This window comes from Micromys minutus, assembly GCF_963924665.1.
Source record: "Micromys minutus genome assembly, chromosome: 13".
Lineage (NCBI taxonomy): Eukaryota > Metazoa > Chordata > Mammalia > Rodentia > Muridae > Micromys > Micromys minutus.
The window spans coordinates 28,216,016-28,227,929 of NC_137982.1; the positions used below are offsets into that span (position 1 = coordinate 28,216,016).

An 11,914-nucleotide genomic window follows, 5' to 3' on the forward strand; every position below is an offset into this window, starting at 1 on the left:
ATCAAGGCCATAGTACAAAAGCAATAGACCACACTAAAAGGACTACAAATTTTAAGAGTGTGTGTGTTTCAGAAACTCTAAATTCCAGAGGAGATCAGAGAATATACCGAGATATTTTAAACTAGAGAAATAAATAAACGAAGCAAATTCTAGCCAGATTTATCTGAATTCTCAAGTAAAGATATATATTTCAGTTTATATTTCCTATTCTTAGTACATGTCTGTCTTTTAACAAAAAATTACCAGCATGCCAAAAGGCAAGAAAAACAGTCTGAAAGAAAATTCAGTCTTCACAACTATGGTCTAATGTGGTACCAATATATAAAGAGCTATAAAACTATTTAACTGTTCAGCCAAAAAAAAAAAAAAAAAAAAAAAAAAAAAAAAAAAAACAAAAAAAACTAAAGGAAACACTAAGAAAAAGTTTGCAAACAAACCAACAAATAAATAATGCATTTATGGTTGCAAGTAAACTTGATGTGGATTAAGAAAAATATCAGTGGGGTTGAAAATAATGTGAAGATTCAGAAACTTAATGAAGATAAATCAGAACAGTTAAAAATTTAAGGCCAATACCTAGGAAATTTAAATACTGAACATGGGAGGGGGAAAGCTCTATGAGGGTAAAACGAAAGAAGTTTATGATTGTTAGATAATCTAGGAAGAGTCCTTCTACGGTTCCCAAACCAGATTACAGCAGGAAATGCTGCTCGAAGCACCTGGAGGACAAAACTGAAATTTCCAGTAAGATCACCACCTGCATCTTTCAGCTGTTACAGAAAGCTGGCATAAAAACTGCTTTCACCAAGAAATTTGGGGAGACTGCTTTCATTGCAGAGCAGTGTGAAATGATTCCAATTGAATGGGTATGCGGAAGAATAGCAACTGGATTGTTTCTCGATATAAACCCTGGTGTAAAGGAAGGGTATAAGTTTTATTCATCAAAAGTGGAGATGTTCTTCAAGGATGATGCCAATAATGATCCACAGTGGGCTAAGGAGCAACTCATGGCTGCAAAATTTTGTTTTGCTGGACTTGTTATAGACTAAAGCAGACATCATGAGTCATGCCACACAAGCTATATTTGAAATTCTGGAGAAATCCTGGCTGCCCTAGAACTGTACACTGGTTTACATGAAGATTGAATTTGGCATTAAATTTAACCACCGAAGAGAGTGTTCTTGCTGATGACATAGATAATGACTCTTGGAGAGTATGGCCATCAGTAGATTGAAGTCAGCAAAAAGACAGACTTACTGTGATTACCAAGAAATAATTCAGGAAGAACTCCAGATGGTAAAGAAAAACTTTGAGTGGGTTGCAGACCGAGTGGAGTTGCTTCTCAAGTCAGACAGGCAGTACAGGGTAGTAGTGTTGATTGATTCTACCTCTTACCTTAGTCACTGTGAAAAAATTAAGAAGGCTTGTGAAAATTTTGGGATTCCACATGAACTTAGAGTAACATCTTCACATAAAGGACCAGATGAAACTTTGAGGATTAAGGCAGAATCTGAAGGGGATGAGCTACCTACAGCATTTGTCACAGTGGCAGGCAGAAGCAATGGACTAGATCCAGTGATGTCTGGTAATACTACATATCTGCTTATTAGCTGTCCCCCAGTCACACAAGAATAGGGTGCTCAGCATGTGTGGTCATCTCTTCCACTGCCCAGTGGTCTTGGCTATTCAACTATACTTTCTCTAGAAAAATCAACTCAGTTTACTTAGAGCAAGCAGGCTGAATAAGAAAACCAGAGAATGCAATTTGTAATAAGGCAATTTAAATTTTAGGAGAATAGTTACATATTCCTAGGTTGGATTAAAAAAATCAAGCAAAATGATTTCACATCAGAGAAAGCAATTCAGTTTACTAATGAGCAAGCGGTCCTCAACATTTACAAGTTGGTTCATTGTCAGTGGATATTAATAATATTTTCTAGTTCTACATAGTAATATGTCTCTGTACCTTAGCACTAGATTCAAGGCAACAGGATCACTAGATTCAAGGCCAGCCTGAAATGTGTATTGAGACCCTGTATTTACTGGGGAGTAAATCTTTAGTAAAATTGGGATGACACTGCTGAATTACATCTCACTCTCAGTCATTGATAGGTAAATGTGTAATCATGGAACTGGAACAATATATATGCAGTTCAGGAATAAGTATAGTTCTCATGCAGATGACCTGAGTTTTGTTTCCAGCATCCATGAATACTGCCACACAATAAATGATCTTTAACTCAGGGAATCTGACCCATGACTGCCTTATGCACCTGCTCTCAAATTCTATTCTATATCTCCACCCAATACATACAATTTAAAAAAAATAAACTTTTTAAAGAGTAAAAAATAAAATAAAATAAAAATTTAAGGCCAATATCCAGCTCATATTGGCAAGGATGTGGAGTGAGAAAAACATTTCTTCATTACTGGTAGGAGTGCAAATTTACACAGCTATTTTGGAAATTAATATGGTGTTTTCTCAGAACACTGGGAATCAATCTACCTCAATACCCAGCTATACTATTTCTGAGCATATATAAAAAAGGACACTTCATTCTACCACAAGGACACTTGATCAACTAACTGTTCTCATAGAACTTTATTTATAATAGCCAAAACCTGGAAACAACTTCAATGTCCCTCAACTGAAGAATGGATTTTTTTAATGTGGTAATTTAGACAATGGAGCTGTTAAAAGTTTCACTCAGCTGTTAAAAAAAGAGTCTTCATAAAATTTGCTGGCAAATAAGTGGAACTAGAAAAACTTCATCCTAAGTTGGGTAACTCCAACTCAGAAAGAAAAACATGGTATGTGCCCATTTACAAGTACTTTTTAGCTGTAAATGATAACCCTGCTAAAATCCACAGAGCCAGAGAAAGGCTAAAGATTCAGAAGGACCTCACTGGGGTGAGGAAATGGAATAGAGTTTGTAAGTTGATGGTGGGATAATGGAGATGGAAAGAGACGGGATCGTGGGGAAGAAATCGAGGGGGGGAGGGAGGGAGGGAGGGAGAGAGAGATAGACTGAGAGAGGATTGAAATTGGGGGACAATTCTAGGGTGAGGTGAGATGTCTGGGAAATCTTTAAATCTCTTGAATTAAACAAAGTATTTACAAATTCGTTGTTTAAAGGAAGGAGTCTAAAAATAAATTTTGTAATATTTATGACCAAATGCTAATTGATGCAATATCAGTTAAAACTGTAATAAAATGCTGTAACAGCTTTAGGGTACTATATAGCAGTGATTAGCAGAAACTTCATAACAGTAAATAGGTTTCTAAAGCAGGGATCTGAAATTAGTAATTGCTTTAAAAAATAGAGAAACACAAGTGAAAGAAATGTGACTTTCAAGTAAGAATTAATTAAATTAATTTGTAAAGTACTAGAGTGAAAATCAGTAAAATTAGAAGCAGGTCAACAGGAAAAAAGTCAAATATTTCTATGAAATTACAGATAAAATTGATAGAATGCTAATTAGGCTAACTGGGGGAAAACAACAGGAGACTGAAGTTATCAGTATAAAAGACAAAGGATTATATTAGGTTCTATATCCATAAAAAGATTATACAGAGATATGAAGAAAAGTTGATTGAGTTCAGTTTGATAACTTAACACTAATTCTGTTAAGGAAATAAACTATTGAAAGTCACACAAGCAGAACTCATGATATGACAAACTCTTCTGTGGCTGTACTAAGGTACCATAACCAATGTAACTTGTAGAGGATTAGTTTATTGGGGGTTATGGTTCCCAAGTGGGGAAAAAAAAGAAAAAAAAAACCATTATGCTTAATTCTTACACACCAAGAAAACTTTGACTAATTCTGGGTTACATCCTGTTTTACATGTAGTTTATGCTCATTGTAACTAGTAAGATCTTAGTGCACACTATCAAACCTTTGGAAAAAAATGCCAAGCACTGACAAAAATGTATTTGTATACTTTTATGCAAAAATGCTTAAAATTTGTTCATTTATCTTTGTTTTTTAAAATAAAGTTGTTCAAAAAAAAAAAAAAAAAGAGAGAGAATCTCTTATGGCAGGACATCATAGCATCAGGAGCAGGAAACTGGGGGCTCACACTTTTCAGGAAAAGCACAATTTAGAGATGAAAAAAAAAAAACCCAACCCCCAGTGATATACTTCATCCATTAGAGAACATGTCCGAAACTTCTCCAACTCTTCCAACAACTGATGACCAAATGCTCAAATATTTGAGTTGGTGAAACCATTTTAATTCAAACCTTTATATTAGGAAACCTGAACAGGTCTTCACCGATTAAAGTTTGAGTAACTGCTTCTTGAAAAACACGTTGTCAGTTTTATTTTCACTGTTAAAATCTGACAAGAATAGCAATGTGAGAGTGGAGATTGAGAGAGCACTTTCTAACGCATTCTATGTGGCCAGAATTCCACTAATGTAGATAAATAAAAAAATATGTCCCCTATAAGAAATGATAATAGACCATTATTTTTCATAAGATATTAGAAAATCAAATCCAGTAGTAAAGATGAAAAATGATAGAACACATGTAGATGAGTTGTATTCCACAAATTCAAATGGTATAACTTTAACAAGTCTAGAATTCAGCGTGGGAATTTTGTCTAGTTGAGATTGTACAAGCCTTATAGATGCAATCAAAATTGCTGCGAGTTTATATGAGCAACTGCCCCATTGTACCTAGACAACCCTTTTTGTATTCTTCACTTCTGGCTCTTGCAATCTTTCAGGCCCCTCTTCTAACATTTTCTGACCCTTTGGGGAGGAGTATGGAATGCCTGTCCCATTAGGGCTGAGTACTGTATAATCTTTTCTCAAGCTAACAGGGGAAAGACTACCCACCTGATACAGAAAAACAGTATTTGACAAAATTGAATGCAAATTTTATGTTAGCTCAGCACACTAAGAATTGGGGTTGGGTGAGAACAACTTGGTGATAAACAAATATAAAAGCCTCCTAATAATGCACTTAATCTTGAGGGACATGTCATATTATGCCTAAAAATAGTCATTCACATCTCTCACTGCTCCTACTAAGCATTTTAGTGAATGTTCTAGTTAATACAATAAACCAGAAAAACAAACAAAAGTCATGGAGACTGGAAAGGAAAAAAATAAAAGTACTTTATTTGGAGATGATGCAATTGTATATATAGTAAATTTCTAAAATAATCAACAATCATAATAATGACATAGAATATGATGATAATATAACATAATTGTTATGACAGAATAAAAGGCATTTGGCATTTAAAATATCTGTTGATAGTATCAAAAATTGAAATACTTGCATATAAACTAAGGAAAATATAGGATTAATATGGGTAAAAGTGTAAGATTTGTTATAGAAATCAAAGATCTATATAAGCAGAAAAATGTTCCATTTGCACAAATTAGTAGACTCAGTATTATTAGACATCATGTATTTTCATCTTGATCTACAGATTTGGTACACTCTAGATCAAAATCACAACACAATATTTCATAGATACCAATAAACTAATACTAAAATTTATCTAAGAAGGGAACAAAACATAGGCTTGTCTTCCTTAAGCATAAATTTATGTAATGACTTGCTGCTAAATATGACCATAGAATAAAAGATCAAGTCTATAGTAGAGAAGTCTGAGAAAGTAGGTCAGGCAAGTGAGGTGTCAAGATTTGGCGAACCATTCTTGACATAATCTGGTTTAAAAAAAATGCCATTATGCCTCGTGATCTTCCTTCTTGAGCTTCATAACTCTAGTCTAATCATGAGAAAAACATCAGAGGAATCCAAATACTTCATTAGCACTGCTAGAAACTGCCCAATTCAGAAAAGATAAGTCTTCAAAACTATCATAGTTGAGCAAATCTTTGGACTCTGATGACTCTGTGACATGTAACATCATAAATAGAACCTGATACCAGAAAAGATGAGCAAGTATATAAATCAAGACAATATGAAGGAACTGTGGTTTCAGTTAACAACAATGTATAAATACTAGTTAATTAATTATAAAAACTTATTGAAATATTAAAATAATTAAAATGTAATAAAAAGAAGGATCTTGTTGTGAAGCCATGAAGCATTCTGGGACAGAAGTGGGGATAATCATCAGCATGACTATCTAATCCTCCTTCAGGAGAGAGAATAATATGGACAGACCTTTTTCCCCTCAGGTTAGGAAATATTAGAGAAATTCAAGCCTGACTTGACAGATCATTTCTGTTTTCTTTTTGAAGTAGGTCACAGCATTTTCTGACATAATTTTGAAAATGTTGGATTATGTAGTTAAATAAAGTGGTAACGTTTGAAAAGATCATCAAGGGAATTATTGAGAATGAAATTTGCCAGAGGGAAATGTGAATAAGGAAGTTTTGAATGGGCCATCAAAATTCTGAATTCTCAAATTCACCATGGCATTAAACGATCACATAGTACTTTCTATGGTTTCTTGTTAGATGAATATGGATGCAGATGCTGGAGGTGGTAGGAAATCTGTAAGGGCCAACTTAGAAAGAAAGCACTGTTTGGTGGCTGCTCTTGTGGGTTGAGGAATATATGAAGCTCTAGTGTTTTGAATGGAGATGAAAATCACCAAATTAAGGCAATGGAAACAAGATAGTTTGGAAGAGTTGATCACATCATTGCAGCAGCCTCCTAGGCTGATGCCAAGAATGGACAAAAATGATGTTAATTGTAAGACCTAAGGTTAGTCTACCATGTTCAGACAGCTTTCTGCTGCTCTGCTCAAAATGGAGGACCCCATGTTTTTAGCTGAGTTTCCTCTTTCTTTTCTGATCTAGGAAGCCCAATCCCTAATCTTTTGCCTGAGAGATGTCATAATCCTTGGTGAAATTACTAGTTAAACTCCCTGGAATACCTCTCCATGCAAATAAGGTATCCCCAAAACCATAAACTTCAGCACTAAAATCTTCAGAGGACACCTTCTCACCAACAGTCACTACTTTACCAGAATCCCACTGACCCATTTTTCTGAACTTTGCTCCATCCTTTCCTGCTTGGTGTACTTCAGCTGGATATCCTGAGGGGTGACAGGAACCTAGGAACTTGGCTCCAGTTCATATTTCTCTGCCTGGTGTGCAGCAGCACTTGGACACCCCAAAGTGAGAAAAGAAAAACAGAATCAAAATTAATTGAGTTAAGTTGACATAGTGTATGTGGATAGTTTATTACATTTTATTCAGGTTTCTGTAGTCCTCTTAAATATAGTAACAACCTACATATAGTGTCCCCCCAATATCCTCTCATGTATTTAATATAAGCTTAGCTTACTGTTATATGATATACCCATATCCCAGTTACTCTATGAATTTAGCAGGATTTAAGGGTTATGATAAAAGATAGTTCTGACTTCATAGAGATTTAGCTAAAATAAGTCGATGACAAATTCTGCATGATCCATTTTCTACATATTATACTCTGACAGATTTATTAGTGAATCCTGAAATAAATGTGCATATTTAGATGGCTCATGTAAAATAATTTTAAAACCTGAGAAATTTAAAATTCATTATTTCTAAACATAGCCTAAGTATAATTATGGCCAGTTACAAGATGACAAGATTTTTCAACAGGGACTGCTCACTCAACTTGAAGTAGAGTTAGCTGTGATTTATATAATTACTCACAATGTTCTCAGGCTTAATGTAAAACACAATACTGAGCCTTAAGACAGGATACTTATGGTTTCAGAATGATGTTCAATAAGAGAATAGAAGTTAAGAATCCTTTCAGTAGAAATCTAGGCTAGGAAAAATAATCTCAGTTTTATGCTTTAACTATTAAAATACTACCTATCATTAAGTGACCTACAAGATTGTATACTAGCTATGAAGAAATAAAATATGTCTTACACTTCAGCAAACTTTGAAATGTCTTTTTTTCTTTCTTCCTAGCTTCCTGAATTCCCTCCCTTCTCCTTCTCTCCTTTCTTTTTCCCTGCCCTCCCTCTGTCTCTTTGTATTTTCCTTTTTGCTTCTTTCCTTCTTTCCTTCTTTCCTTCTTTCCTTCTTTCCTTCCTTCCTTCCTTCCTTCTCAATGTTTTATATTTCACACTTATATGTGCCTGGTACCCATTGAGGACAAAATGAGGCATAAAATCCTCTAAAACTGTAGTTAGAGGTATACAAAACTGCCCCAAGGGTGCTGGGAATCAAGCTCAGGTCCCTGTAAGAACAGCCAGTACTTACTCTTGCCTGCCGAGTCATCTCTCTAACCTAATTATAAGGGCATCTAGGTCAAAGCATAAATACTTTGTAGTTAAAATTATTTTATAAAAAATATAAAGTTGGGTGGATAGAAAAGGGAGCAGACTTGTTGAACAGTTAAATATAATCAAATCACATTTTAGGATACTCCAAAATAACTAATTTAAAACATGAAGAAGATGTTGAGACATGAACATGAGAAAAAAAATCTCTAATAATGTTTTGTTTTGGTTACTTTGAATAACATTTCCTGTTCATGTGAACTGTAATTGGTTAATTATCAAGTAAAATATATAGGACAGAAAAAGTTTGATATGTCTTCTTTGAATAAAAGTTCTATGCACTCTTTTAAATATTTGTTTCAATTTTATACTCATAACCATATCTATTTAAATATAAATAGAAGCATTTGTGGTCTGACTAGTGGTATGTGGTAATGCATGACATTTTACATTGATAACCAAGGATCAGCAGCTCTATAGTAAGGGTCAAGTTCTCATACAAATTTGTATTTTCTTCAAAAATTCAGGTTTTATACTTATGTTTCCATTACTGGAAACTAATATCATTCAATTACAAGTATCCAATTACTTCTGTTTTTTATCATCCAGCCTAACAAAAATAAAGAATGCAGCATTTCATTTTTTTCAGACTTCCCTTTTACATTTCAACAAGAATGATGTTCTTAATTAACTTTCTAATCTCATCACTTCATTGCATCAATGAGTTCTTTTTCTTAGGTAGAAAAATTGAGATGCATTTTTTTTGAAATATGTCAGAGATCTTTGTGTAAGAAATGGTTAAGTGTGCAGTGGATGCCTGTCCTCCATCACCTGGCACGTGATGTTGGAGCCAAAAACCTACTTTGACCACCTTCGCTTTCACCAAACAGGAAGGATCTGGGTTCTGGCAGCTTTCTGAAGTCTCTAAAGCATCTCAATGAACATTTTGTTTCATTCTAGCATCTGGGTCTCCTGAGTTCATCTGCTATACAAAGTTTGCCCCTATTCTTTGCACCCTGTTTCAGCTTTCGGTGGTAAACACACTAGAAGGTGTGGCTTCGTCACTCTTCATCTTTCCATGAACAGGAAGTTCAGCCTGAGATTTGCTCAACCTTATATCAGAAAGGCCATCGTTCTGTCCCCTTTCTTCTTTAAGCCTTTAATCTTTCAGGCAAATAAGTGAGCTGCCTTCAATCTTGTGGCTTGTGACATTTGCCTGGTCGGTCATCTGCAGGCTGACGCCACTTCCTTAAACTGAGCCAGGCAACTGTTATCATGCCAAAAGATCTTATTCTTGAGACCATATTTATTAACCTTCTGGGTGAATTCTTTATAAATAGTGTTTAATCAGCAGGTGCTTAAAAAGTGCAAATAAATTGCAGACCACTTATCTTAGGAAATCATCTTCCATTTTTTTTTCCAGTAGAAATCACTTAGATTTTCTGTAAATGATTGTTAGTTGAATGGGCCTGTACTGGATACACTTAATTTAGTCACTCATTTCCAGTAGCTCTCTCATTTCAAGTATGAATAGCATGTCTAGACTGGTGTACCATTTTCTTTCCACTGATGTCTTGATAGTATTCTGAAAGGCATCTATCTGGTGAGGTCCAGCCGCACAATAGTACCACCACATTTGGGTCTTTCCTGATTTTCTTTGGTAATTAAGTTTCTTGTCAATTCCTTTGACCTCCACTTACAGGTTGCAGAGATGTCTGACTGAGAAATGCAATGCAGCATAGCAGTTAATAGAAGCAGAGGAGGAGCCATATTGAAAAGGTAAGAGAGCAGAGAAATGCTGCCTAGCCCCTTCCCTTCCCTTAATAGACTCTTGGACTGGGCACTCAGTACCTTTAATGCTAAACGTCCAGTAAAACTACTTTCTCTGCTCGACAGTGCTGGAGGTCTGTGGACTCTCTAAGAAACTTAATAGAGGCATTAAATATTTGATCAAATCAATTCTTTCTTTTTCTAGTAGCTTCTGAGTACACATTTTGTGCCTGTATGGGAGGTGCCTGGGGAGGAATTGGCTTAAGCAGTGAGTTGTCAGGCTTATTTATTTCCTAAGTGCCTTGGAGTTGTACTGTTTGGGGGTAGAAATGGAGTCTATAAAATTGGAGAATGAATTGCTATTAAAGCGTCTTTCCTTGTAAGTTTATAATGTGTCTGTTTCTTTTGGTATTGACAGTCTGGCCTCTCAAAAATATAGAAGGATCAGTAACTAGCTGTGATATGGAAGGCTGTCAAAGAATTTACGGTAAGTTATGCCTTTAATTTCTTCTCTGTGGCTCATAATGGCTGATAGATAGCAATGGGATACTCAGCACTACAGTAATCACCTTTTACAGAGCAGTGGCAAATCAGGACTTAAGAACGGATGAACACATCATAAAGCAATCGTGGACACTAAGAATGTCTCTGTCTTACATGTGGTAAGATTACTGGCTACTCTCATAAACATGTTTTCTTCTAGTCTTAATTTTGTGCTACACTGGAAAATAACAGCTTGTCAGAGTTAATGTTAGAGAGCTTTTGTAAACATACACTGGATTGTAATTAAGAATTGTTACAGACCATATTCTATTACTGAGGGAAACTATACCTTTTGAAATATTTTATCTCATTTTTTTAGGATATCTAAATTTCTTTTCGATCTACACATGGGAACATGTAATACTAGTTGATGACTGTTGATCCTGACTTAAGTTCCTCTGTTATTATGCATGTTCAATGCGTTTCTTCCTCTCTGATCTTTTGTGGTTTAAGCTGTGATTTAGCGTTTTCACCTTTAGCTAATGGAGATGCTCCAGGAGTATAGACCAATGACACAGAGGCTGGAGTTGTGCCAGCAGACGCATTAGGTTTCTGCTACCACCCCAAACCAATTGTCTAAAGTTTTTTAATGAGAATTTTGAAATTTGAACTCAGCCTAAAATACAAAAGCAAATTCCTCTGGGGTATAAGGAGTTACATTTTTCTCTTCATTCTTTCTATCTTTCTTTTCCTCCTTTAGAGGCATTTAGAGAGGGCACAATGATGAGACAGGCTGTCAGAATGCTATAGAGAATCTCATCTGAGCATCTGAGCATGATCAAACTTATCTCTGGAGATTTTAGACTGCATTTGTACCTTTTTTATTTTCTGGAAAAAAATGAAAATGGTTAATAATAGCTTTTATAGAAAGCTTAATGGATATCAGAGTAGAGCTTTGGAATTCCAAGCATAAACATATGTACAAATAATAATGTAGATATTTATCAGATACTCAAGTATGTTTCCTTTAAGTTATCCTGTGAAATAAATAATTCAAACGAATACAAGTTTAGATCTCAGCTCAATTGTTCTTTCTTATATGGATTATTTTTCTAGAAGGAGCCACAAAATGGCTTATAATTGTGTTGATTTAGACATTGAGATAGGAGAAATTTTTCTAGATATTTTCTTGTACTTAAAAAAAATATCTTTTTCTAAATGGTGAAAAATTTTAAAATTATACCTAACAAAAACTCAGATGCCACACCCTCAAGATTGGTGATCAAAATATATCAGTGTCAGTAGTTATCCTTGTGACCCTGAAGTCCCTTCCCCAATTGTCTATGCCTTGGCCTTGTTTACCATGGTGATGAGCAGCAATATTCCATGGTTGAAAAACATGCTAAAATGTGCTTTGATCCCTTTCAGTACTCAAGGAAAG

At 35.0% G+C, this 11,914-nt stretch overlaps 1 pseudogene across 1 annotated transcript; it reads left to right on the forward strand.

Annotated features, from left to right (window-relative positions):
• The first annotated feature begins 598 nt into the window (after positions 1-598).
• Positions 599-1,728, forward strand: LOC308429170 (bifunctional phosphoribosylaminoimidazole carboxylase/phosphoribosylaminoimidazole succinocarboxamide synthetase-like; annotated as a pseudogene). The gene has a single exon. The product of its transcript is annotated as a bifunctional phosphoribosylaminoimidazole carboxylase/phosphoribosylaminoimidazole succinocarboxamide synthetase-like (transcript).
• Positions 1,729-11,914: the final 10,186 nt, after the last annotated feature.